This window comes from Globicephala melas, chromosome 17 (genome assembly GCF_963455315.2).
Source record: "Globicephala melas chromosome 17, mGloMel1.2, whole genome shotgun sequence".
Taxonomy (NCBI): Eukaryota; Metazoa; Chordata; class Mammalia; order Artiodactyla; family Delphinidae; genus Globicephala; species Globicephala melas.
The window spans coordinates 21,809,954-21,834,076 of NC_083330.1; the positions used below are offsets into that span (position 1 = coordinate 21,809,954).

At 36.2% G+C, this 24,123-nt stretch overlaps 1 protein-coding gene across 2 annotated transcripts in view; it reads left to right on the top strand.

Moving 5' to 3' along the window:
- The window catches only part of PKIA (cAMP-dependent protein kinase inhibitor alpha), a 95,735-nt gene that overhangs the window by 46,200 nt on the left and 25,412 nt on the right, over positions 1–24,123 (top strand). The window contains exon 2 of one of the 2 annotated variants that reach the window (XM_060287346.1): positions 16,292–16,417. The exons of the other annotated variant lie outside the window; for it this stretch is intronic. The gene's annotated coding sequence lies outside the window, so the exon portion shown is untranslated. The remainder of the gene's footprint in view (positions 1–16,291; positions 16,418–24,123) is intronic. 2 annotated transcript variants of the gene reach the window in all.

Here is a 24,123-nt window from a genome sequence, read left to right on the forward strand (position 1 = left end):
ATGTCTTCTTACCCTACTCATCCTATTTTCCTCTTTGAACTTCCTCATATGTAGAGAACCCATTTGATTGACTTAAAAGTCAGAAGATATAATCAGAGAAAAAGCAAAAAAGAATGACTATAATGCCAATTAGTATAGCTATTAATTAGAAATTATGTTTTGAGGATTTTCAGACAGAAGAGGGGTAGAAATGATAATAGTTTAGTTTTAGGAAAGCTATAGTACACAAATAGAACCCCAAATCACACCACAGATAATTTTCCAGGAATTTAATATATCTGATATACACTCAATTTGTGCCCATGAATGGTGAGCAACTAGAAGTAAAGGAGAATCACATAGTTACATTTCTGGACAAATCAGGTTACCAGAATGATGTAATAATGGCAGTTTACCTGAATCACTTCTTAGGCTTTCTTATTTACTATGCTAAATGTTAAATGAGATTTCTGAGTAAAAGCATTACAATGACTTCAGCTTTGTGGGACATGAAACACAGTGAGAACTCGGACCAGGGAAGGAAATAAGTAAGGTAAGAAGGAAAAAGAATTGAAAGAGCTGAAAGATGTATTACTTGGCTGTCAGGTGTTAGGAGAGTTTATCTGTGCTTTTTCTTAATCTTCATAATGCTCTTGTCAGAATGGTAGTAACATACCCACTTTTTTAGATGAGCGACCTTTAACTATAGGTTGCACTTGATTGTCTGCCAGGTTTTCAAGTCTGTGTTGGGGACAGTAATGTCAGAAATTTCAATCCCAGTCAAATCAAGACCTGGTAGAAACACCATTATGGAAGTGCATAGTTTTGACCCAAATTTGACCACATTGAAATGTTGTTCTTTCTTCTCCAGGATGATAGTCTATATTTCAAGAAGAATTATAATTCTTGCCCCATAACAATTTCTTTGAGTTCTTTGTGCCAACTAAAACCTTTAATTGATTTTCATATTAGCAAAGCCCTGGAATTATATGCAAAATGCTATGAATAGTTATCTACCTATCTAATTATTTTTAGCAAAAGGATGCAGAGCCGTTATCAGATTCTCAAAACTCAATCAGATTATCTAACAGTTTACATTAAATGAGGTAATGAATGCCCTTTCTGGATCCAAACATTATAATATTTTTAATCCTTACCATGGTCCCTGAAATGTCTATTATCTCTAATTATCAGTAAGGGAACTGAGGCGTAGTAAAGTCTAAGTAAGTGAGAGGTCTGGAATTCAAATCCAGGTCAGTTTCAGGCTTGAACACCACTAATTCTATAGCCTACACTGCATTCTATGCTCTCACTGTAGATAATCAATAAACGTTCATTTATTTCCTTTACCCCAGTTGGGGACAAAGAACATGGGTGTGTGAAAGAAAGTACAGATTAGTTTTAATGTAAATGATAAAATAATAATACTAGTCAGCAGTTATGGAATATTCATATTGTGCTAGGAGTTGAGCATTAAGTACAGGCATTCTTTTATTTAAAATCTCATATATATAATACCTACCTTAGGAAGTAGGTAATATAAATGTGCCAAGGTGACTGAAATAACGTGGTCATGTACAGGCAATGAAACTGGAAAAGAGTTTTCTGGGCTGATTGTTGAATGTTGGCCAAGACATTAAGGGGAGAAGGGATGAGCACTGGTGGGGAGACTGAAAACTTATTCATCGTGGGGAGAAAGCACTGGTGTAAGCATCGTACTGGTTGCTTCAGAACTGTTACCCTCATAACCCAAAAACTGAGGTTTTGCTGAAAGCTGAAGGCAGATTTCTTGCAGTGTGAAAAAGAATTTACTGATATCTATTCATCTCTTCATGTTTGAACCTGACTGTTTTGCAGATTTGTTGAAATGACTCAAGTTCTCTTTCAGATCTGGACTAAATGTCTGTATCACAGCATTAGGGCCCATGGAGCAGCATTTGCAAGCCCATACTCACCTCCCCCCTTTTTAGTGTTTTGCACTCTGGAAAAGCAAACAACAGCAACAACAACATCTTATTTCCTTTTATTTATAGTTATTATTAATCTTGTCAAGAAACCCAATGTGATATATTTATGCTAAAATATAAATGAAATTTTTCCAGTTTTATTGAGGTTTAATTGATACATAATATTGTATCTGTCCAAGGTGTACGATGTGATGATTGATACATATATATAGTGTGAAATGATTACCACAATAAGTTTAGTTCACCTTAATTCACATAATTACAAATTTTATTTTTGCGATGAGAACTTTCAAGATCTACTCTCTTAGCAACTTTCAAACATAAAGTACAGTATTGTTAACTGTAGTGACCAAGCTGTACAGTATATCACCATTACTCACTTATCTTATAACTAGAAGTTTTTATCTTTTGATCATCTTCACTCATTTTCCTCATCTCCAACCCCCAGCTCTGGCAACCATCATTCCATTCTTTCTATCATGAGTTCAGTATTTTAGATTTCACATATGAGATCATAAAGTATTTCTCTTTCTCTGTCTGACATTTCATTTAGCATAATGCCCCCCAAATCCACCCATGTGGTCACAAATAGCCAGATTTCCTTCTTTATCATGGCTGAATAATAGTAGGTTGTATGCACCCCATTTTCTTCATCCATTCATCCACAAAAAAACACTGAGGTTGTTTCCATGTCTTGGCTCCTGTATTGGGTTGGCCAGAAAGTTCATACAGTTAATGAATACACTGTTCAATAAAACTTGGTGAAAATGAAAAATGTGTCTTTTAGTTTTACTTAAAATAAATCTTTGACAAAGCCAGCTAGGCATCCCTTTGAGTAATGACTTATATATCACATTGAAATATTTTAAACATATGAACAGTAATAGCTTAAATGACAAATGTTACTAATATTGACACAATTTATCAAGGAGAATATGTTAGAATATGTTAAAATGCAGATGGTCAGTGAAAGAACAAATGTAACTTTTAACTAAATATTGTCTTGAACATGATAACAGGTTTCATCCATTTCAAGAAAGCAGAATATTTGCAGATCACTTAACATTTACTAGGTATGATCTCAATCCAGAAGGATATATTTCACTTACATGGGTCATTTAATTTAACCACATCCCTCTGTAATAGATAGTGTTATCCCTATTTGCACATAGGAAACAGGATCAGAAAGATTAAGAATGTTACCTAATTCTAGTAAGTAGCCAAACCTAAACTGATCTAATTCCAGGGCAAAGCTCTTTCTGACACATCAGTGTGGGTCTTTATCTCTTTGAGAATTGTTGAACATTAAAAGCCTTCTTCCAGGTAAATGCATAAAGAAACAACATGAGCAATGACATAACAATACAAGTCTCACTAAATAATTGGTGTGTTTGGCCTTGCTTTTGCAAAATTGCTTTTCTCTGAGATAGTGCACTTTAACTATTTCCTTTGAAGACTTTCTTAAATTATACCTATCAGAAAGCTGCTTTGCTTTAAGGCTAAAGAAAAATGAAAGCTTACTTAACTACACTTAGGTGCCAGGGTCATACTATGAACTCTACACCTGCCAGGATTCACGCTAAGATAGGGTGGCTCCACAAACTGTCCATAGTTCTGTGATTTCTTTCTGATATTTTGAAGTAGAAATAATTTAATAACTATTCACAAAAGAGAGAAACACTGTTTCTTGGTCCTCAATATCATACTGCTGTAGGCTAATTCTTTCTCTCTTCTGTTGCCCCTTAGTAAAGAGAGTGTGTTTTGGGGACCCTCCTTCACGATCTTCTCCATTCCAAGAGCATCTTACATAAATCCAGGACTTCTCAAGCAGCTGGTTTTGCCAGATGGTCTTAGGGTTGGTTGTGCCCATATATGTATAATCCTGAACTTCTCAAGTAAGGTCCTTATAGAGCATAATGGCTAAGAGAATTGGTGCTGATACCAGACCTGAGCCCAAATACTGCCTATGCCCTTAACTAGCTGTGTAACCTTGGAGAAGTAACTTAAGCCCCTTAAAAGGATCAGATTTCTCACCCGGAAAATGGTGTAATAAATGCATCTACCCCATATGGTTAGTGTGTAAATTAATGTAACTTGAGATGGTGCATGTTAAGCATTAGCACAGTGCCTGTCTCTTATTAGTAATACCTGCTTTTATTATTAATTATTCTCTTTATATTCCCAGTTCCAGCTAGGTGCCTAACATATAATAGTTGTTCAGCAAATATTTACTGGATTGAACCAGCTCTGAAATTTAAGCATTGGGTCAACAGCAGTCACCCCACCATCATTTCTCCCACAGAAAGGGAGAATAGATGGAAGCCAGCCATCATACTTTCTTTTCTTATTCTAAACTTCCCATCCAACCCCAGCAATAAAAAACTCTTCCTGAACCCCAACAATTTTGAGAATTTTTCAAATCACACTATTTGAAAATAGTTGGGTTTCCCTAATCTAATATGTCCCAGGACCCCAAGGTCACCAAGTTTATATTAATGAAGTTTAGTTAAGATAAATGATTACAGTTAGTAAACCAACTGCTTATGAGCTCATTGGGCTTTTTAAAATTTACTATCTGCACTTCATAGAGACACAAGTATTTTGCTTTTGTAGGACACTCAACAGTCAAAGTAGTCTTTTAAAAAGCACAAATCAGATGCTATTATTGCACTGCTTCTAACCTCTAAAGGCTATCTGTTGTAAAGAGATTAAATTTTCAACTACTTAGCCAGGCTCACAGGGACCATGTGCGCTGGTCACTTACTGCATCTTTCCCTGACCTTCGTGGGGTTCGAGGCACAGTTGTCTTTTTCAGTCCTTCAGATGCAACAAGCTCTACTTCTTGCTCTCCCAGCTTTAGATTGGCTAATCCTTCTACCCAGACCAATTTCCCTCTGATCATTAAGGTCTCGGTTCAAACGCCACCACTACTATCTTGACCAAAGAGATCTGCCTCCTCAGTGCCTCTCCATCCCATTGTCCAGTTGTATTTCTGTCACTGTACAAAATTTATTTACATGTTTACTCTGTCTTCCTCCACCACTGGACATTTGCTTAAGAGCAAGGACTTTGTAATGTTTTGCTCACCACTGAATCTTCCAAGGCTTGCAGCAGACACTGGCACATAGAAGGTGTGTAGGAAATGTGTGTCTAATAAATGAATAAATATGTGAATGAAAAAAAAAACTGAAACAGTAACACAAGAATATTTTTCTTTCAAAAGAATAATGAAAAATAATTTCATTCAATAAGAGTCATTCTTAGTTACTGATACATGACTTAGTAGATCCCATTCAGTTTAAAATGTTCCATTTTTTTCTGATACTTCACAAGTCATTAATTAAATGTTGCTCACTTTTAAGGCCAATCTGTGAGACATTATTTAACTTGTCTACTCTAAAGTTCCAGCATTAACTCAGGCGGGGCTTCACCAAGTACTGATCATGTGACCTTGGCCTCTCATTGCCTCAGTTTTCTCATTTGTAACATGGGTATAATAATAGGCTTATTTCATAGGCCTATGAGGAGGAAAACCTTATATATATATATATGTGTGTGTGTGTGTGTGTGTGTGTGTGTCTATATATATGTATTTAAACAGTGTCTTAGAATAGTGTCTGGCACATGATAAGCATTATAGAAGTATTGACTGCTGCTACTAGTACTGTTATTATGAGAACTAACTGTTGAGAATAATCCTTCATATAGTGGTATATTCCACTGAAGATAAAGGAAACTAATAGAATATTAGAAATCAGATTAAACACAGAAAGCCAGTAAAATATACCAGGACAGAAGATGATGGGAGTGTGAAAGCATAAAGGAAAAAAAAACGGTTTTTGTTTTTGTTTTTCTTTCTTAATGAAGGAAAGAGCCTAGAAATAGGACAAAAACTATTCATTGGCTATACTGACATGGAGATCGCTGGTGACCTTCATAAGTAAAATTTCAGGACAGTGGGCAAAGAAATTACGGTGAGAGAAGTCAGATGGATGTAAATTATAGAGTAAATGGGATGTGAGGAAATAGAAATATATGAAGATAACAATTTTGAAAAGTTTAGACATGAATTGGCTAAAGAATATATGCAGGGATTAGGGGAGGAGGGAGGCTTTCATGTTACATGTATAGTTTTTAACACTTTAAGTTGGAGTTACTAGTCTAGAATGAGGTTGAATTTTGGCAAGAATCATTCATAAGGAGTAGATGGGTTGTAGAAAATGCAGTGCTGTGAAGTACTTGAGAAGATGAGAGAAAATGAAATGCTATCTGTAGTGCACATGGCCTTTTAACTTTAACTCCTGTAGTAAAAGGGAATACAAAGATCAATGCAAATGCTAATGAATTAATGGATTTGGCAGTGGACTGTTTACTGACTTCTATGTTCTTAATGAGTTATGAAGCACCTCACCAGCTCAGAGTGAAGGAAGTAGAGAGGATGGAGGAAAATTTGAGGAGGGTAGGTAAAGCTTCTAAGAAAATAGTCCTTAAGGAGAATTAGAAAGAACTTACTGTAAGTCAGAGCAATATTTCCAGTCTTGAAAATCCATTTGAAGTTGGTGATTATTAATTTATTGGAATACCAATTTGCCCTGCCACATGATTTTTCTCCAGCTACCTGGGTATAAGCTACACAGAGGCAGAACAGAGTGAGAGATAACAATCGAGGGAAAATACAATTAGTATTTTTTTTACCTTTTTCCACTTCCCCGCTCCAACTCTGGGGAGCCTTCATGGACATGGCTGCCCTCCCAGCCTCCAGCAGCACTCTGTTATCAAAGAATTCAAAGAAATGGAATATAGGTTTCCAACTTATTAATTTAGCAAAATCAAAAATTATATATAATGTCTTCTGTTGGCAAAGATTTTTGCAATATAATTTGGTTCCATCTTTTGACAAGTAATTCGGCAATGTCTAGCAAGACATTTTACACATTAATTCTACTTCTACTTCTGGAAGCTTATGCCAATAAATAATTTATAATCCAGAAAATTATTATATAAAGATGCTCATTGTCATGTCATTTGTAATAACAAAAAATTGGAAACACCTTTAATTGTTAACAATAAGAAAACAGTTTAGGAAATTATATCCACTTAATAGAAAATTACACAGTTACTATATTATAATTACAAGATGATGGAGCAAAATAGAATAACGCTTGATAAAGAAAGAACGAAGAAAGCTGACCTAAAACTGTGTCTTCCTTATGACAGTAATTATGTAAACATATAAATATTTATTAAAACTTAAAACCAAAATAAAGTTTTAAAAGCTCTGTACCAGTAATGGGGATTTTACGTTTGTTTCAAAATATTTTTTAACATAACTCTTAAATTTTGTTTTTTCTACTCCTTTTCTTAAGAATTTCTTATTATTATCCTCATTTTTCATTTCATAGTTTCAAATAAAGTCAGCAATTTTATCATCAGAGAAGATTAGACTTATTTGACAGTTCATAATTCCAAGTTATTTGGTATAAAAAGACCACATACACTTGTAGGTTCTTTCAAAATAAAATTTCGAGAATTTTATTTTTTTGCTTAGTCTTTCCTAGTATGGAGATTAAGCAAACTACCTAAAATTGCTAGCCATTCTTTTTTCATTTTTCTCATTTTATTCATTTATCTTGCCCTTCATAGAAATGATAACAAATGAGTCTGCAGCTGCATCTTCCAATTTCTTAAATCCTCTATTTTCCACATTATGAAATCATACTAATACGAATGCTTCCAGTATTTTCAGAGCTCTTTAGTTATTATACTTTAGCATTCTGTATGAAGTATCTTATGTAAGTGTAAAATTTAGACTCAACTTCTGGAAGCTTTTGATTTCTTAGTTCAAAAGTGAGAGATCCTTAGTTCAGCCATATGATTAACAATTACTTGTATAGTAAGAAGCTCCTAATTTATTGTTTTATGGATACCTGGCAGTTTTCTTGCCATTTCTCAGAAGTTCTCTATTAAACACATTCTCTCTCTCTCTCTCTCTCTCTCTCACACACACACACACACACACACACACACACACACACACACACACACACACACACACATTGTGATTGAAAGCACAGACTTTGGCATTATGAAGTCTAAGGTTCAATTTCCAGTTCTGTAGTTTCTGGGCCACTTCACTTTAGGCAAGTAATCTAATGTCTCTGAACCTTGTCATTTTCATCTGTAAAATGGAGATTACAATTATATCAGACAATCCTCAAAACATCCGTAATGATTTTAGAGTTTCAGAGTCAGGTACAAGCAGGCACTCAGTAAATGGCTAGTGCTTTTATTACTTTATTATTATTTAGGTCTTGGTTTTCCTTGAGTCTGTGAGTCCCATAATGAAATGTAATTTCCAGTAGATTGAGTAACACCTGTTTTCACCAAAAATTTTAACTGAGTTCATTACTTTCTGTGCAACCAGATTAGTTTTCTACCTTTTTCTCTGTGCCGTATGTAGGTGTTCAATAGATTTATTTAATAAATGTATGAATGCATGAATGCGTAGATGAATTTTTAAATGCTTCTTTTTGAGAAGGTAGAACAAATGTGACACAGTAGAACAGATAAGAAAATAGTCCATGGAAAAAATGGCAAAGTCACATATGTGCCCAGGGCCAGCCTAAGAAGAATTGCTTTTTATTTTTAAGGAAAAATGTGTTGAATAGCTTATTTTAATTATTTTTAAAAGTTAAGTACAGGATGGGCTTCCCTGGTGGCACAGTGGTTGAGAGTCCGCCTGCCGATGCAGGGGACACAGGGAAGATCCCACATGCCGCGGAGCGGCTGGGCCCGTGAGCCATGGCCGCTGAGCCTGCGCGTCCGGAACCTGTGCTCCGCAACGGCAGAGGTCACAACAGTGAGAGGCCCGCGTACCGCAAAAAAAAAAAAAAAAAAAAAAAAAAAAAAATTAAGTACAGGGACTTCCCTGGCGGTCCAGTGGTTAAGACTTCGCCTTCCAATGCAGGGGGTGTGAGTTCAATCCCTAGTCGGGGAGCCATGGTCCCACATGCCTCGCAGCCAAAAAAATCAAAACATAAAACAGAAGCAGTATTGTAACAAATTCAATAAAGACTTTAAAAAGTGGTCCACATCAAAAAAAAAAGTTAAGTACAAAAATTTGCTGATGATTTACATATTTAGCACCAATAAAATAATGTGAGATTAGCTGTACTAAAACAGAATGTTGAGTTACATTCACATTAAGTGACATTATATAGTCTAAATTTATGGAAAACTTCTGAGATGGCTGATAAAAAGTAAGGTGGTGAGTGACCTTTGAGCAGAAAAAGACAGAACGAGAAGTGGCCTCTTCTACATTCTATTGTGCCTCTAAGTAAAATGCTTGGTAATCTAGCTACAAAGCTATATGTCATTTGGCTTTAGGCACCTACTGTGATTTACCTTGTGAAGATCAGATTTTGCCATGGAGAGGATTTGTAAAAGTATCACACATTCCAGTACCATTGGCAACCACAGCTACCAAAAACCCCAATTTAAATTGATGAACCTAATATCAGATGATAGTACCATTTCCTTGTGGGTGTTTTGGGAAAAGGTGGGTAGGAAATGTATAAAAGTGAATACTTTATTGACTGAAATAACAATTCATCATTTTGAAAACATAAAATACATTAAAGTTGTTACAGCATCATGCATTAATATTTCACTGTACTTTAGACATGGCCTACAATCAATGTTTTCTGCCCTTTGAAACAGAATCATGCTTGTGGTATGCATTAATCATATAAAAGATTAAACACTGAAAAGAAATTCAGCCTTTAAAGATGATTTCCTTTGATTTATTCCGTGGGTTCTTCCAAAAAGTTACACCAAGAATTATTGCTTGTTAAATTGGAGTTACAAATTCTTTCAGAGTTACTTAGTATTTTCTTTAATGTCAGTATCAAGGAAGGTAAAGCAAATTTACATATTTATTAGGAAATACAGGCACATGATCATAAAACAAGAAAACACAACGTTTTTATAGACTTTATTTTTTAGAACTGTTACAGAAAAATTGAGAAGATAGTATAAAGTGTTTCCATATACACTATAGCCATTTCCCTCTATGATGATCAACTTATATTAGTATGTTACATTGTTACATTCAATGAACAAATATTGATACATTATCATTTACTATAGTCCATACCTTAGTCCAGTTCCTTAGTTTTTACCTAATGTCCTTTTTCTATTCCAGGATTTCATCCAAAACATCACATTACATTTAGTTGCCATGTTTCCTTAGGCTCCTCTTGGGTTTGATAGCTCCTCAGATTTTCCTTGGATGACCTTGACAATTTTGAGTAGTTAGGTTTTTGTAGGATGCCCACTACTAGAATTTTTTTGATGCATTTTTCATGATAATATTGGGATTATGTGTTTTGGGGAGGAAGACCACAGAGTAGAAGGGTTATTTTATCAGATCACATCAAGTGTACAAAGTATCAATATGCATTATAAATGCTGAGGTCGACCTTGATCACCAGGCTGAGGTAGTGTTTTTCAGGTTTCTCCATTGCAAAGTTACTGTTTTCCCTTTTCCATATTGTACTTTTTGGAAGGAAGTCAATATGCTCAGCCCACAGCTAAGGAATAGGGAGTTATGCTTAAGATGGAGTACTACATAAACTATTTGGAATTCTTTTGCACTGGAGATCTATCTATTCTCCTGCATTTACTTATGTATCCAATTATTTATTTATATCAGAAGAACTCATGGATTTTTATTTTATACTTTGGGTTATAATCTAATTCTACGTTAGTTGCTTTGTTCCTCAAATTGCTCTAGTCCTGACCCTTGTGAACTCTTTTCAGTTCAGTGGCTCGTGTGCCACTCTGAGGTATCCCCATCCTATATATTTTTTTGGAACTTCCTAACTTTCTGACACTATAAGATGGTCTTGTATATAAATCTTGTATATTTACTGCCCCAGTCCTAGAATCAGCTATTTCTTCAAGGATAACTAGGTCTTTTCAGTGGAGAACAGTATTAGACAGCAGGATCTGGGTGTGGGGTGTGCTAATTGCTGCCCGGATGTCATTGCTTCTAGGTCTTCTCAGCTGACAGAGCAAAGAGATAGTATGTGTGTACATTACCCATGTATATGCACATATCTATAAGTATCTCTCTACATAACATGTGTATTAAGGTAATATGAAGCAATATTAAGCTAAACATGAATGTATGTTGATGTTTCCAACTTTAATCTGTTACCACATAGATCATCTTAGCCTCATCTCTTGCTTATCTTTAAATTTCAACTCCAGCAAAACACTTGACTTTTAGAAGTGTGAAAATCAAATTGTAGCAACTTTGGGAAGCCACATCATCTAGCAGAATAATTCTTAAAGGGCAAGGTGTATATCATCAAATTTTAATTTACAGTCAGCAGTACTTTGTAACATCAATAGGCCTCCAGACTTCTGCTTCCAAGAAGATGAAGTAGCCCATTTCTCCCAGGTTCCCCCACTTAAAACTAAAACCCTGAACATAACAACAAACAAACATAGGAAGACACTGAAAGGTGGAAATGAGAAGGCAGACTTAACTAGGGACTTTGGGACTTGAGGAATAACATGGTGATGAGTCCCCTGTGTTTCCTGTTGCTTCCCATACATCCTGGAGAAGGTATTACAGGAACCCCCAAACAATAACCACCAACAGAACAACAGACAAAAAAGCTTCAAAAAAACCCCCGTTCCCCCTAGCCAAAGTATGAGGAAAGGGGATGCTAAAGACAGAAAACCATTTGGGCAATAATATACACTCTACTCGAGCCAAGTGCCAGTTGGAATATTGCACCCATCCCCTATGTCCTGTGGTTTCAGTTGGGCCAAGCTAGGATTTGATCTTCCACACTACCCCACTCCTGCCCTCCAGAAGAGGCAGCGCTCTGATTCCCCACCAGGGCTGTTTCATTGTGGTCCAGTGGTGAGCTGAGCCTCCACCCCTTTGCATTAGCAAAGAGACTTTCAAAGGTGGTGCCTGACAGGCTAGTTAACACTGGGCTGCCCTCACACAGTCATGGGGTCCAATGGTGGGACTTAGCCTCCGTCTCTCCCTGACATCAGTAAGAATAGGATGTTACAGGTTGGAGGGAGTAGGCACCCCACTAACCCCCAACACATGGTGTCAGTGAGACCCAATGGGGTGCTGAATCCCCATAACCGTCCTGAGGCAGTAAGACAGAATGAGATGGCACAAGCAGGGCTAGTTGGCAGTTCTCTTCCTCTTCCCCTGGTGTCAGTGGGGCCAGCAGGTAGCTGACCCTCTACCCACACCCGGCATCAACAAGAAGGAATGAAGTGGGAGGAAGGACAGCAAACACTTCACTTCTCCCCTCCCCTGGTGTCAAAAAATCTACTGGGGAGATGAACTTCCACTCCTACTAAAAGGCAACACAATGATATTAATGTTCCCACTTTTGGGGGTAGGTGTCAGAAGGGCTAATAGGATAGCTGAACTTCTACTTGATCTGTCTGCAGTGAGACAATGTAAGTGCCCACTTTTGCTGGGGTATTGTCAGTAGGGCCCAATGGAAATCTGTACGTAACCCCCCAGTCCTCATACTACACCTCAAATAGGATGACTTCCTTCTAAAAAGTAATAATACAATTAAATGGGATACAGAGTCATATAATAACTCACAATGTTTAGAATACAATTGAAAAATACTCATGACACAAAGAACCAGGAAATCACAAAATAAATGAGAAAAGACAATAAACATACACCAACACTGAGATAAAACATCTATTGAAATTATCAGACAAGGATTTTAAATAGGCTGTCACATAAATGCTTCAATTAGCAATTATGTGTTCCTTGACAGAAATGGGAAAAAATAGAAAATGTAAACAAAGAACTAGAAGTTATAAGAATAAAAACAAATGAGAACAGTAGAACTGAAAAATACAACAATCAAAAAACTTTGCTCAAGAGTAGAGTGGAGATTACAAAGCATAGAATCATGAACTTAGAAGAGATCAGTACAATGTACCAAATGTACAGAGAAAAATAGACTGAGGGGTAGAGATGGGAGAAAGAACAGGATCTCAAGAACCTGTAAACAGTAGCAAAAGCACTAACATTCATATCATCAAAGTTCCAGAATGAAAAAAGAGAGCACGTAGGACTGACAAAGTATTCAAAGAAATAATGACTAAAAAGTTCCCAATTTTTTAGAAGACATAAACACAAATTCAAGATTCTGAACAAACCCAAAGAGGAAAAACAGAAAGATAATCCTTGCCAAGACATGTCATAATTAAACTTCTGAAAAGTAGAGACAAAAAAAAAATCTCGAAAGTGGACAGGCAGAAACAATGCATCACTTATTGAGAAACACCAATTCCAATGACAGCATATTTCTTGTCTAAAACTATGGAGTCAGAAACATTGACATAACATTTTTCAAGTACTTAAAGAAAAGAACTCTCAGCCACAAATTCACACTTTTTATATCCACTTTCATGTTTGACTTATATTAATGGACTACTAACTCATCTTTCTATATCCAGGACTGCCATCACGCTTCTCCAGAAATCTAGTCACAGTATTTCCAGGATGATCTTTCTGAGGATGAAACAATTTTTTCTTATAAAAATACCTGATGTGTTAGGAAACTTTTCTCTCTTCTAAGTTACCAGTTAAAATCCTTCAATGGATTCCCATCTTTCTTGGAGTAAAATCTCACATCCAAACTCTCTTTGTCCTTTTGGGCTGCTGTAAGATTATCCTGCAGGTTGGGTGGCTCATAAACAACAGGAATTTTTGTTTTTTTTTCTCACGGTTCCAGAGGCTGCAAGTTCAAGAATAGGGTGCCAGTATGGTCAGATGAGGGCCCTCTTCTGAGTCACAGACTTCTCATTGTATCCTCACATGGCAGAAGAGGTTAGGGAGCTCTGTGGGGTCTCTTTTATAAGAGCACTAATACCATAATCACTTCCCAAAGGCCCCACCTACTAATACCATCAGCTACGGAAATTAAGATTTCAACGTATGAATTTGGAGGGGAACACAAAGACTAGACCATAGCACTTACTATACATACATGGTCCATTCATGATATGGCTTCTACCACCCTCTCCATTGTCTTCTTTACTTACACTCCAGTGAGCTTTTTTTTTTTTTTTTTTTTTTTTTTTTGCGGTACGCGGGCCTCTCACTGTTGTGTCCTCTCCCGTTGCGGAGCACAGGCTCCGGACGCGCAGGCTCAGCGGCCATGGCTCACGGGCCCAGCCGCTCCGCGGCATGTGGGATCTTCCCGGACCGGGGCAGGAACCCGTGTCCCCTGCATCGGCAGGTGGGCTCTCAACCACTGCGCCACCAGGGAAGCCTTAGTGAGCATTTCTTATACTGATTATGAATGGAACTCCTTTCTGGACTGATCCTTAACCATTCATTTTCCGGCAACCATGAATGTATCTTCTCTTTTCCTCAAAAATTCACCCCTCCATCATGTTACATATCCATTTCAATTGCCTTCTACAGGAAACCCTACTGATATCCCCCATATACTGCTGTCCACAGCATGAATTAAGGTCTTACCGTGTCTTCCTATAGCACTCTGTAATAATTTTTACGGTAACTATGGATTTTCTTATTTGATTGTCACAATACATTGAATTCTAGGTGGCACGATAATGATTTTAGTAACAGTAACACTGGTGCCTAGTTTAACCCATGGCATACTTTAGGTGTTCAATAAATGTTTGTTGAATGAGTGAATGAATGAATGGTTAATTTGAAATCTTAATCATGTTACTTTTCAAAAATCTGTTAAAAGATACCCACGGTTTTCCAGAAGATTAGGGACTTAGGATCTTAAACTTGATTTAATAGAGGAAATTTTTACTCATACATCATGCTTAAATACCTCAAAGTAAAACCATTAACCCAGGAATTTAAGGTTATCCATTTGGACTTGCAAGCCAATAATTAATATCTCCTGCCCCGACTGTATTAGATGGTTTCAATGCTTCACTCATATCTCCCCAGCACTCATCATTCCAGTATATGCTGATAGAATCATGCTACCACCTGCAATTATCCACCTTAGGGCAGGCCAGAAGTGTACAGGAGTTAATGTATCTGGGTGTAGCTTTCAACCAAGGATGGAGGGGACTGGAAGATAAGTACTTCAAGTTTCTCACCGATTCTTGGGATAACTCTGAGACATGTTCTATAGAGTTTCACAGAACTCCCCTGAAGTACTGGCAGCAGTTCCCTGCAGGAGTAATTTATTTAGTAATGCACCTCTGTTGGCTTCCTTCCATGCCTCCATTCTCAATTCCTACTCCACTTCTGAGTTTTCTGGAAGCACCTCCCAGATGAACAGTTTGCATTCAAATTATTGCCTCAGTTCTGCTTCTAGGGGAATTCAATTGATAGCCTCCTAATAATCCAATGCTCCTTACAGAGCTGTCACTGGTACAAGTACCAAGGCACGGCACATTACGTATCACTCCTCCTAAATCCTAATATTTTTAAACAGATAGGAAAGAGCATGACCTTGAAGAGAAAAGAGTTTATGTGAGAATGGCCAATGGATAAAGGGAAGGAGAGACAGTGCCATTTGTTTTCCATTCATGATAGTGTGAAATTTATGGGCAGATGGTCTAACAGGTGTGACTATAATTTGAGGAGCCTGCTCCCTTGGTTACAGAAGACTGCTATTGTTATTATTATGGAACCACAACCTCATGACTTTATTGCTTCACTTGATGTAACCTTTTCTTGTACCCTTAAATCTTTCTATATCACTGAATTGCAGCCAATAGGTTTATTTTCTCCCTATGGCTCATCACAAAAAAAGACACACATGTGCGTGCACACACACACACACACACACACACACACACAGAGTTTTGTGTATGCCAGTGCTAGAAAAGACAAGCTCATGGTGCATGTATGCAATGGATATTGTACATTACAGGTCTCTGTGAAATAGTCTTCTACAGGTTCCTATGTTTATTTTATGAATAATTAACTTTAGTAAAGTTAATTTCCTGAAGATTTTGATGAAGACTGAAGAAAGGAAGTAAATTTTAAAGAAAAAGACTTAGAAACTTGCCCTTTTTGCCCTCTCTTTGTGTCTTAATGAACAAAGGATTACTGGGCCTTTTTTGAAGTCTTTGCTTGAGTTGAAGACACAAAATGCAACCTGTACTCTTATCATAATATGTTCAGTTTATGAGTACACAAACTTATAAACTGTGAACTTCCCTAAAGTTATTATACCATTTAGAAGATGTTTGCTTGGACGTTTACTTAAAACCAAACAATTGAGGTCTATATGTCCAAATAATTTCCCTCTCTCTTGCTGTCTCCATTTCAGTTTCCTGAGTTTCTGGGAAGGCCTGGTTTCCCCAAAGGAACAATTTCTGGTAGAAGTCTGAAGGTCTGACCCAAGAAAAAAATCCAGTATAGCCAATGAATTGAGGACAAGAAGGTTTCCAATCAGGTAGGAACATTTAATCTCATACATTACGTCACCTTAAGTAAGGTGTGCTGATAGCTGGATATGATTTAACTGCTTGGAAAAAGATGCATATATAACCTACCGCACAAGGAAGCTGTTCTCAATTCCCTTAGAGGTTGTGGTGTTTATCAGAGTGCCTTGGGGGAAAATGATTACAATGCTTTTTTTTTTTTTTTTAGCTCATTGTTGCCAAGTACACTTGGTGATCTTGGTGCCTGTGGTTTAATCCCAGGAGGTTAGACATGTGAACAACACATTAACCGTTTTTAGTATTTTCTCCCAAGACAAATCATTTTTATAGGTTGTCTCCATGGTCTTCTAGTTGCTCATCAAAATTAAGCATCAAGTCTTCTAAGTGAGCAATAGCCTCAGTCAGTGTGAGGAAATCAGCTTGGTTCTTATTGGGGCACATCTTGGTCTTGGCACAAAGTGAGTTCACATAGGGAGTTAGAAGGAGGAGAATGGGGCATGCGAAAGGGGAGTTCTGTGTTCTCATTTACCTATGCACGTTGAAACTCCACTAACAGTTTTATTTTCATTAGTAATTTGTGATAAAAACTTAGGGTAGGGCTTCCCTGGTGGCACAGTGGTTGAGAGTCCGCTTGCCGATGCAGGGGAAACGTGTTCATGCCCCGGTCCGGGAAGATCCCACATGCCGCGGAGCGGCTGGGCCCGTGAGCCATGGCCGCTGAGCCTGCGCGTCCGGAGCCTGTGTTCAGCAATGGGAGAGGCCACAACAGTGAGAGGCCCGCATACCGGAAAATAAAAAAAAAACTTAGGGTAAAGGGAATAATGAAGCTGTCCCATTATATGGCAGGACAAAAGATAGTAGTGACATCAAAATCAGGGCCTATCCATCTCATTTGCAGTTATATACTCAGTGTTTATCATAGCATTTGACCCCTCATCAGTATTCAATAAGAAGATGCGTGTTGAATGACTTAGGGATGAATTAATGAATGAAAAAAATTAATATGGTAGAAAATGTGTTTTATCCTTGTATTTTCGTGTGTTGACTTCTGTATTTCAAGACCCAGCACTGTAACTGACACATAGAATATAAGCAATAAAATTTGTTGAAAGAATGAATGAGTCCCCACAATTCTAAGAATAATTTTAAGACCAACACAGACCCCATATCTGCCAAGGTCTATGACAGAAGTATCCAGAGGTGAAAGCCTGGATCTCAGCTAGTGGTAGAGCTGACAGAATTTATCTAGTTTTAATGATTTACAGCTCATCCCATTACATTTAGGCATAGTAACTACATGAGCCATACAATTAAATGTTGACTGAAAAAAAATGCACAACCTAAAAGTTGAGAATTATGTTTTATTTGGAGGACATACAGAGGACTTAAGTCAGGAGACAGCCTCTCAGATAGCTCTGAGGGACTGTTCTGAAGAGGTAAGGGAGGGCACAGGATATTTAGGATTTCTTGCAAAAAAAAAAAAAAACAGGTAGTTGGAACATCAAAAGATTACTGTTAATTAAAGAAACTAGACATCTTAAGTTAATAAATTTAGCACTTTTGTATATATGGTGAGATGCAAGAATCTGGTCTCATGGAAATCATTCCCTTGATATGCACTTTAATTATCTAGGGCCAGTATCCTGTTTTCTCCATCCTGAATCCCCTCAGGGTGCAGCTTTGGGTGTGGCTTCAGTGGCTGATGGCTTGATGGCTATAACATCCTGTGTTACCGATAAGGCTGGCTACATACTTTGTCCACATAAATGACTTGAATATGGATAGTAAATCTGTGGATTTGCAAAACGTAATTCTTAGAGCATTTTTATAAGGACAAAGTTAAGGGCAATTTCAGAATCACTAACAGCTAAAATTGCTATTTATATTTTTCCACTGGTAGGTAGTAATCTGCTGTTGCTATCTTCAGTATTCCCAAGGGATAACAAAAGCCATTTAATTCAAGAAAGAAATGTAAAATTTAGCACAATGCAGCTTCCACAAAACCAAACACACAAACATACACCCAACTCTTGCAGATATGAAGTAATAATCTAAAATAGAATCCTGGAACTAATTGCAAAACAAGAGCAAATGTACTCATATTGGATAATTTTATTCTTTTATTAATGTTTGATATATATATATATATGTATTTATTATTAAAATTCAGAGTTGCTATATGGAGAAATAGCTTTGTACCAATATTGTCTTTATATGTGTTTATCAATAATGTATGAGATTGCCTCCTATGCTCCTTTTCCTTTATTCTCTTGCAGGCAGTAGATCGTAGTTATCAGTTGTTTTTAAAATTTCTAGGCAGCCAAAGGACTAGTATCACTTAAATAAAGAAGGCAAATTGTCCCAAAGTAGGAACAATTTTCCTTCATTATGGAACATAAAGTCCTCATATGAAAGGGGAAGAATTTCATAGCTAAAAGCTTTCAACTACAGATTTATGAGTAACTATGTATGTTGTTTCAAAGTGGACTCTCTATAATTAATGTCTAGGGGTTATCTTTGGTATATAATGGATTTTTAAAATATTATTAGATAATATACAAAAGAATATATTTAATTGTATGTAAGTTATGAGAAATAATAAAAACTGCAAACACACCACCAAAACTAAGAACTAGAATCAAAACTGCTGAGTCTTCTCTCTGTTCTCTACCCTGATCCCACCTTCCTGCTTTCACCAAAGAAATCACTCTGATCTTGGCTTTATGTTCAACATCCACATAATTTTTATCTGATTTTGCTTATTATTGAGATTTATAAAATTGATATCATACTTTAGTCTTCTGTGCTTGCTTTTTTTACTCAACATTATGTTTCTAAGGTTCATCCACTCTGCTTTAACTAGTGTTCATTCATTTGTACTACTGTACAATATTTTATTGTATAAATACAAGAAAATGTGTTTATTATTCTATTAATGATATTTGGGTTGTTTTGGGCCTATTACGGACAGTACTTCCATGAACATTTATTTTAATGTTTCCTGGTACACATGTGCAAGATTTAACATAAGTAGAAGAGTAGACATACTGAGAGTAGAATTGCTGAGTTGTAGGGAATTCAAATAGTCAACTTTAAAAAATAATGTCAAAATGTTTTCCAAAGTTATGGAATCAATTTTCAGTCCTTTTGCTCTATAGCTTCACCAGTTAGAATGGCCAGTCTAGTCTTTTGTTCCTTGTTATTAGTCTGCTCAGGTTGTCCTAGAAAAATACGTCAGATTCAGTAGCTTAAAAAACAAGAGATTTATCTTCTCACAGTTCTGGAGCCTGGAAGTCCAAGATCAAGATGTTGGCAGTTTGGGGTCCTCCTGAGGCCTCTTTCCTTGACTTGCAGATGACCACTGCTTTCTTGCTATGTCCTCACATGACCTTTTCTCTGTGTGTATACATCCCTCATATCTCTTCCTCTTCTTACAAGGACACCAGTCATATCAGTTAGGGCCCCACCATTATGACCTCATTTAACCATAATTATGTTTTCAAAGTCCCTGTCTCCAAACAGCCACATTGGGAGATGGGGCATCAACCTACGAATTTTAGGGAACACAATTCAGTCCATAACAATTTTAATTTGTATTTCCCTAATTACCGATAGGTTGAGAATCCTTTCATTTATTTAATAGTTGCCTATGTTTCCTATTCTGTGAAAGTCCAGAGAATATCTTTTGTCCATTTTTCTACTGTTTATCTTTTTCTTACTTATTTCTATTGTTCTTTAAATACAATCAAATAATCCTTGGTCAGCTATATATGACACAAATAAGTTATTTCATGCCTTCTCACTTTTTTAATGTTGTCTTGTGACAAATAGCAGCTCTCAGTTTTAATGAAATCAAATTTATCTTTTCGCTTAGTGTCTTTTTGTTCTACTTAAAATGTCCTTCCCTAGTTTAATGCTACCCAGATATAGTATATTTTCTTCTGAAAGTTCTCGTGTATCTTTGTTTTATATTCAAGCCATTAATGCACTAACAATCGACTTGTCTGTATTATCCAATTTCTTTGTTTTCTTATGAATAATTAAGTTTTCCAGGACCATTTTGGAATGAATGGATTTTTTAGGTGTGTCTGAGCTGTTCTTGACCATTCACATAAATTTCAGAATTGGCAATCCTGTAAAATCTCTATTAAGTATTTTTATTGTAATTGTATTGACTATATAAATTAAGTTGGGGAAAATTTACATCATTATGATGAGTCTTTTCTATCCATAAACAAGATGTATCTCTCCATTTATTTAAGACTTCTTTAATATCTTTCAATAAGGTTTTATTTTCTCCATACATGTCTTGCACATTTTTATTTAGATTTATTCCTAGGTAGTTTTTTTTTTCCATTTTAAATAATTTTTAAACTCTCTCTTTGTTCCTGGATTATAGAAATCCAATAGATTTTTGCATCTTGAGCTTATATCTAGCCATCTTGCTGATATTATTTTTTAGTAAGAGAGAGGATTTTCTTAGCAAAGAGGAATAAATGTAAAATTCAATAAAAATGTTATGGGTCAGCTCTGGTCAATAGAACTTTCCATGATAATGGAAATGTTCTTAGTGCTTTCAAAAACTATAGCCATTAGTCACATGTGTTTTTAAATTTTTAAATGTAAATTCATTAAAATTCAATAAAATTAAAATTTCAGTTCCTAAGTCAAACTTGCCCACATTTCAAGTATTTAATAGCCACTTGTGACTAATGGACAGTATACTGGACATTGTAGCTCTAGACTATTAGACTGTGAAGCCATGGCATCCCGGGATTTTATCTTTGTCAATGGCATAGTGAGATCTTTCATGTGACAGTTATTCTGTTATTAAAAAGAGAATTTACTTAACCTAGTCATCCCTAACTTTTTGAAATAATCCAACATAGCTTTCACCATCCATGAATTTCTTGAATCACATTTATGTTTCTAAACTATTTCTTGCGTCAAGTGTTCACTTTGTAGCAAGTTTATTGTCCTAAAATGGCACATACCAAAGTATCAAGAGGTTCCCTTATTCCTGATAAGCTGTGATTTGATGAAGAAGACCTTGTTACCCTGCCTATCTGATTTTTATTATAATCAGATGTTAATCTGTATCAGTCTCCATATTCAAAATTCACCGTCAAAATTATATGTTATTCACATGATGGTTGTCTTTATTTCATTTAGCTAGTATCATGACCTTATAAATGCAATTTTGGTCATTTTCTCCTAAAATCTCATATTTATCCGTGTGGAAATACATCTCCTACTTCTTTGCCCTCTTATAAACTCTTCCTGTAACTTAATCCTCATGAGCTTTATTTCCCCTAATTTTAATTACTTAATATTTTGTAAAACATTTAAGAGATCACTGGTATGCTCTTTTTTTCAATCATCTATACATTTAAACACTGTGTTGCAATAAGAAATAGTACTGGTAATCAGAAGACCGGAGTCCTAATTTTACCCATAAAAATGAAGTATATGTGCATTTAAATAAGGTTTATATAAGGTTATATAAGGTTTATTCTGATACTAAAATTGTTATGATTATTTAGAAAATTATGTTTGAAATATGACATTATTCAAAACCAATAAAGGTTTGAAATCTATTAAAAATCTACAAACAATTCAAGTATTTCACCTTTTTCCCTGATTTGATATTAAACTGTAATCCTTCATCTTTCACTTACAGCATGCTGTACTGCTGTTGACACAAAGGCAAAATATAATGTCTAAATATTTTGTACTTGTTTTTTAAATGAATACTTTTGTTTAAAATTGTCTTTTACATAAATTCTTGATTCCCTTTTCACAACTTTTCCATTCCCCATGCTACTGCAATCAATCACTCATTATAGAAAATTATTCTCTTTTCTGTTTGCTAAAGCTCTTTTTAAAATACCAAGTTTCAAATTCTCATCAATTCAAGAAACTTTGGAAAATGAACTTCATAATTTCCAGAATGAATATTTTGTTTCACTGGCTACCAGGACACCATCCTCTCCTAGATTTCTCCCCTCCTCACTCACCATTCCTTGGCAGTTTCCCTTGGTGATGCCTCCCATCCCTCAACGTCTGTTAGAATGCCCTAAGGCTCATTCCTGGCCCCCTTCACTCTCCATCTACCTTAACTACTCATGAGTTTTAATCCAGTCCCGTTACTTTAATGGGAAGATGACTTATGACTCCCCAATTCATACTTCTAGCCCTAACTACTCATCTAACCTCCAGACTCCTAATTCCAATTTCCTACTAAATATCTCCAATCTATGCATAATAGACATTTCAAACTTAGCAAATAAAACTAAATATTTTGCTTTGATCCATCCATTGCACTCCAGTTTTTCCTGGCTCCATAACTCATCCAGTTGCTCAGGCCAAAAATGTTAGATTCATCCTTAAACTCTCTCTTTCCCACAATTCCTATGTCCAGTCCATCAGAAATTCTTGCCAGCTCTAACTTGAAAATACATTCTGAATCCACCTACCTCTCACCTTACTCTTGCCATCTTTACTTACTCCAAGCCATCATTGCTTGCCTCATCTAATGCAATAGGCAGCCTCTTCCACAACCTCCTTGCTTCTTCCCCTCTTGCCCCAATCCTTATAGTCTATAAACAGTACAATAGCCAGAATAATCTAAAAAAACCCATAAATCATATCACATTATTTCGCAAAACCCGTTCCCATCACTTTAGAATAAAAATTAAACTTTTTACCTGTCCTACATGCTTTATTCAATATTTCTTCTGCCCTACTCTCCAAACTCATTTACTACTACTATTCTCTCACACACACATCCAGATTTTCTTTCTGCAGTGGCTTTCCCAACATCAGGGCCTTTGCACTTGCTATTCCCTAAAACCTGGAATATTTAAAAAATCTGTAAGATTCCTCCGAGCAAGATCTTAGAAGGTATTTACATTTCATTTTGTAGAGACATTTGGTAGAAGACATTTTTGCAAAAGATAGATACATTTTACTTTGGCGGCTATTCACACATCTAGCAATTTCCAAGTTGGTTAAATAACAAATGTGAATTGACGAAGCTAAAATAAAAGAACTGCAGTTGGTGAGACCTATGTGTTTTAAACCGTGAACTTTGAGGCATTGTAGACATGCAAACTACACCAGGGTTTCAGTGTTAATGTGTGAGAATTAGCTAAGGTATTTTCCAAATATTTATTACTCTCTAAAGAGCTTCTGAGCAGGAAATCAGAACAGGACCTGTGGACCTGAATTTTATCAAGTACCTCAGTTGATTCTGTTGCAAATGGTTTTCAGTCAGCCCTTTGAGAGACACCAAGCTGGGGTATTTGCCCAGACATGATTACCAATGGTCATGCAAGTCACCAGTGAGATACAATCGAGAATCGACAAACGACTGAAAAGAGTGACAAAAGAAGAAGAGGATCCAGTAAGGACCAGTAGAGACGCTATCCCAAACACTCTTGGCTAGGAGTTTTACAAATCCATTCATATAAATGGACTGATAGTTAACAGCCAAATGGCACTGCATATTTTTTTAAGTTGCTGAGTATTAAAGTGTATGGCTAAGCATCATAAGTTTTGTTAAATTATATTTTGGTTGCTGTAAAATTAGGTGTACATTGTGTGTCATAGATGTAGGGATATAGATGTGTAAATATATGTCGTTGTTTCAGTTCTTCAGCTGATACTTCATAATGTCTTGGTAACTTCTAAATGAAGGACCTCTTCAAATATTGTT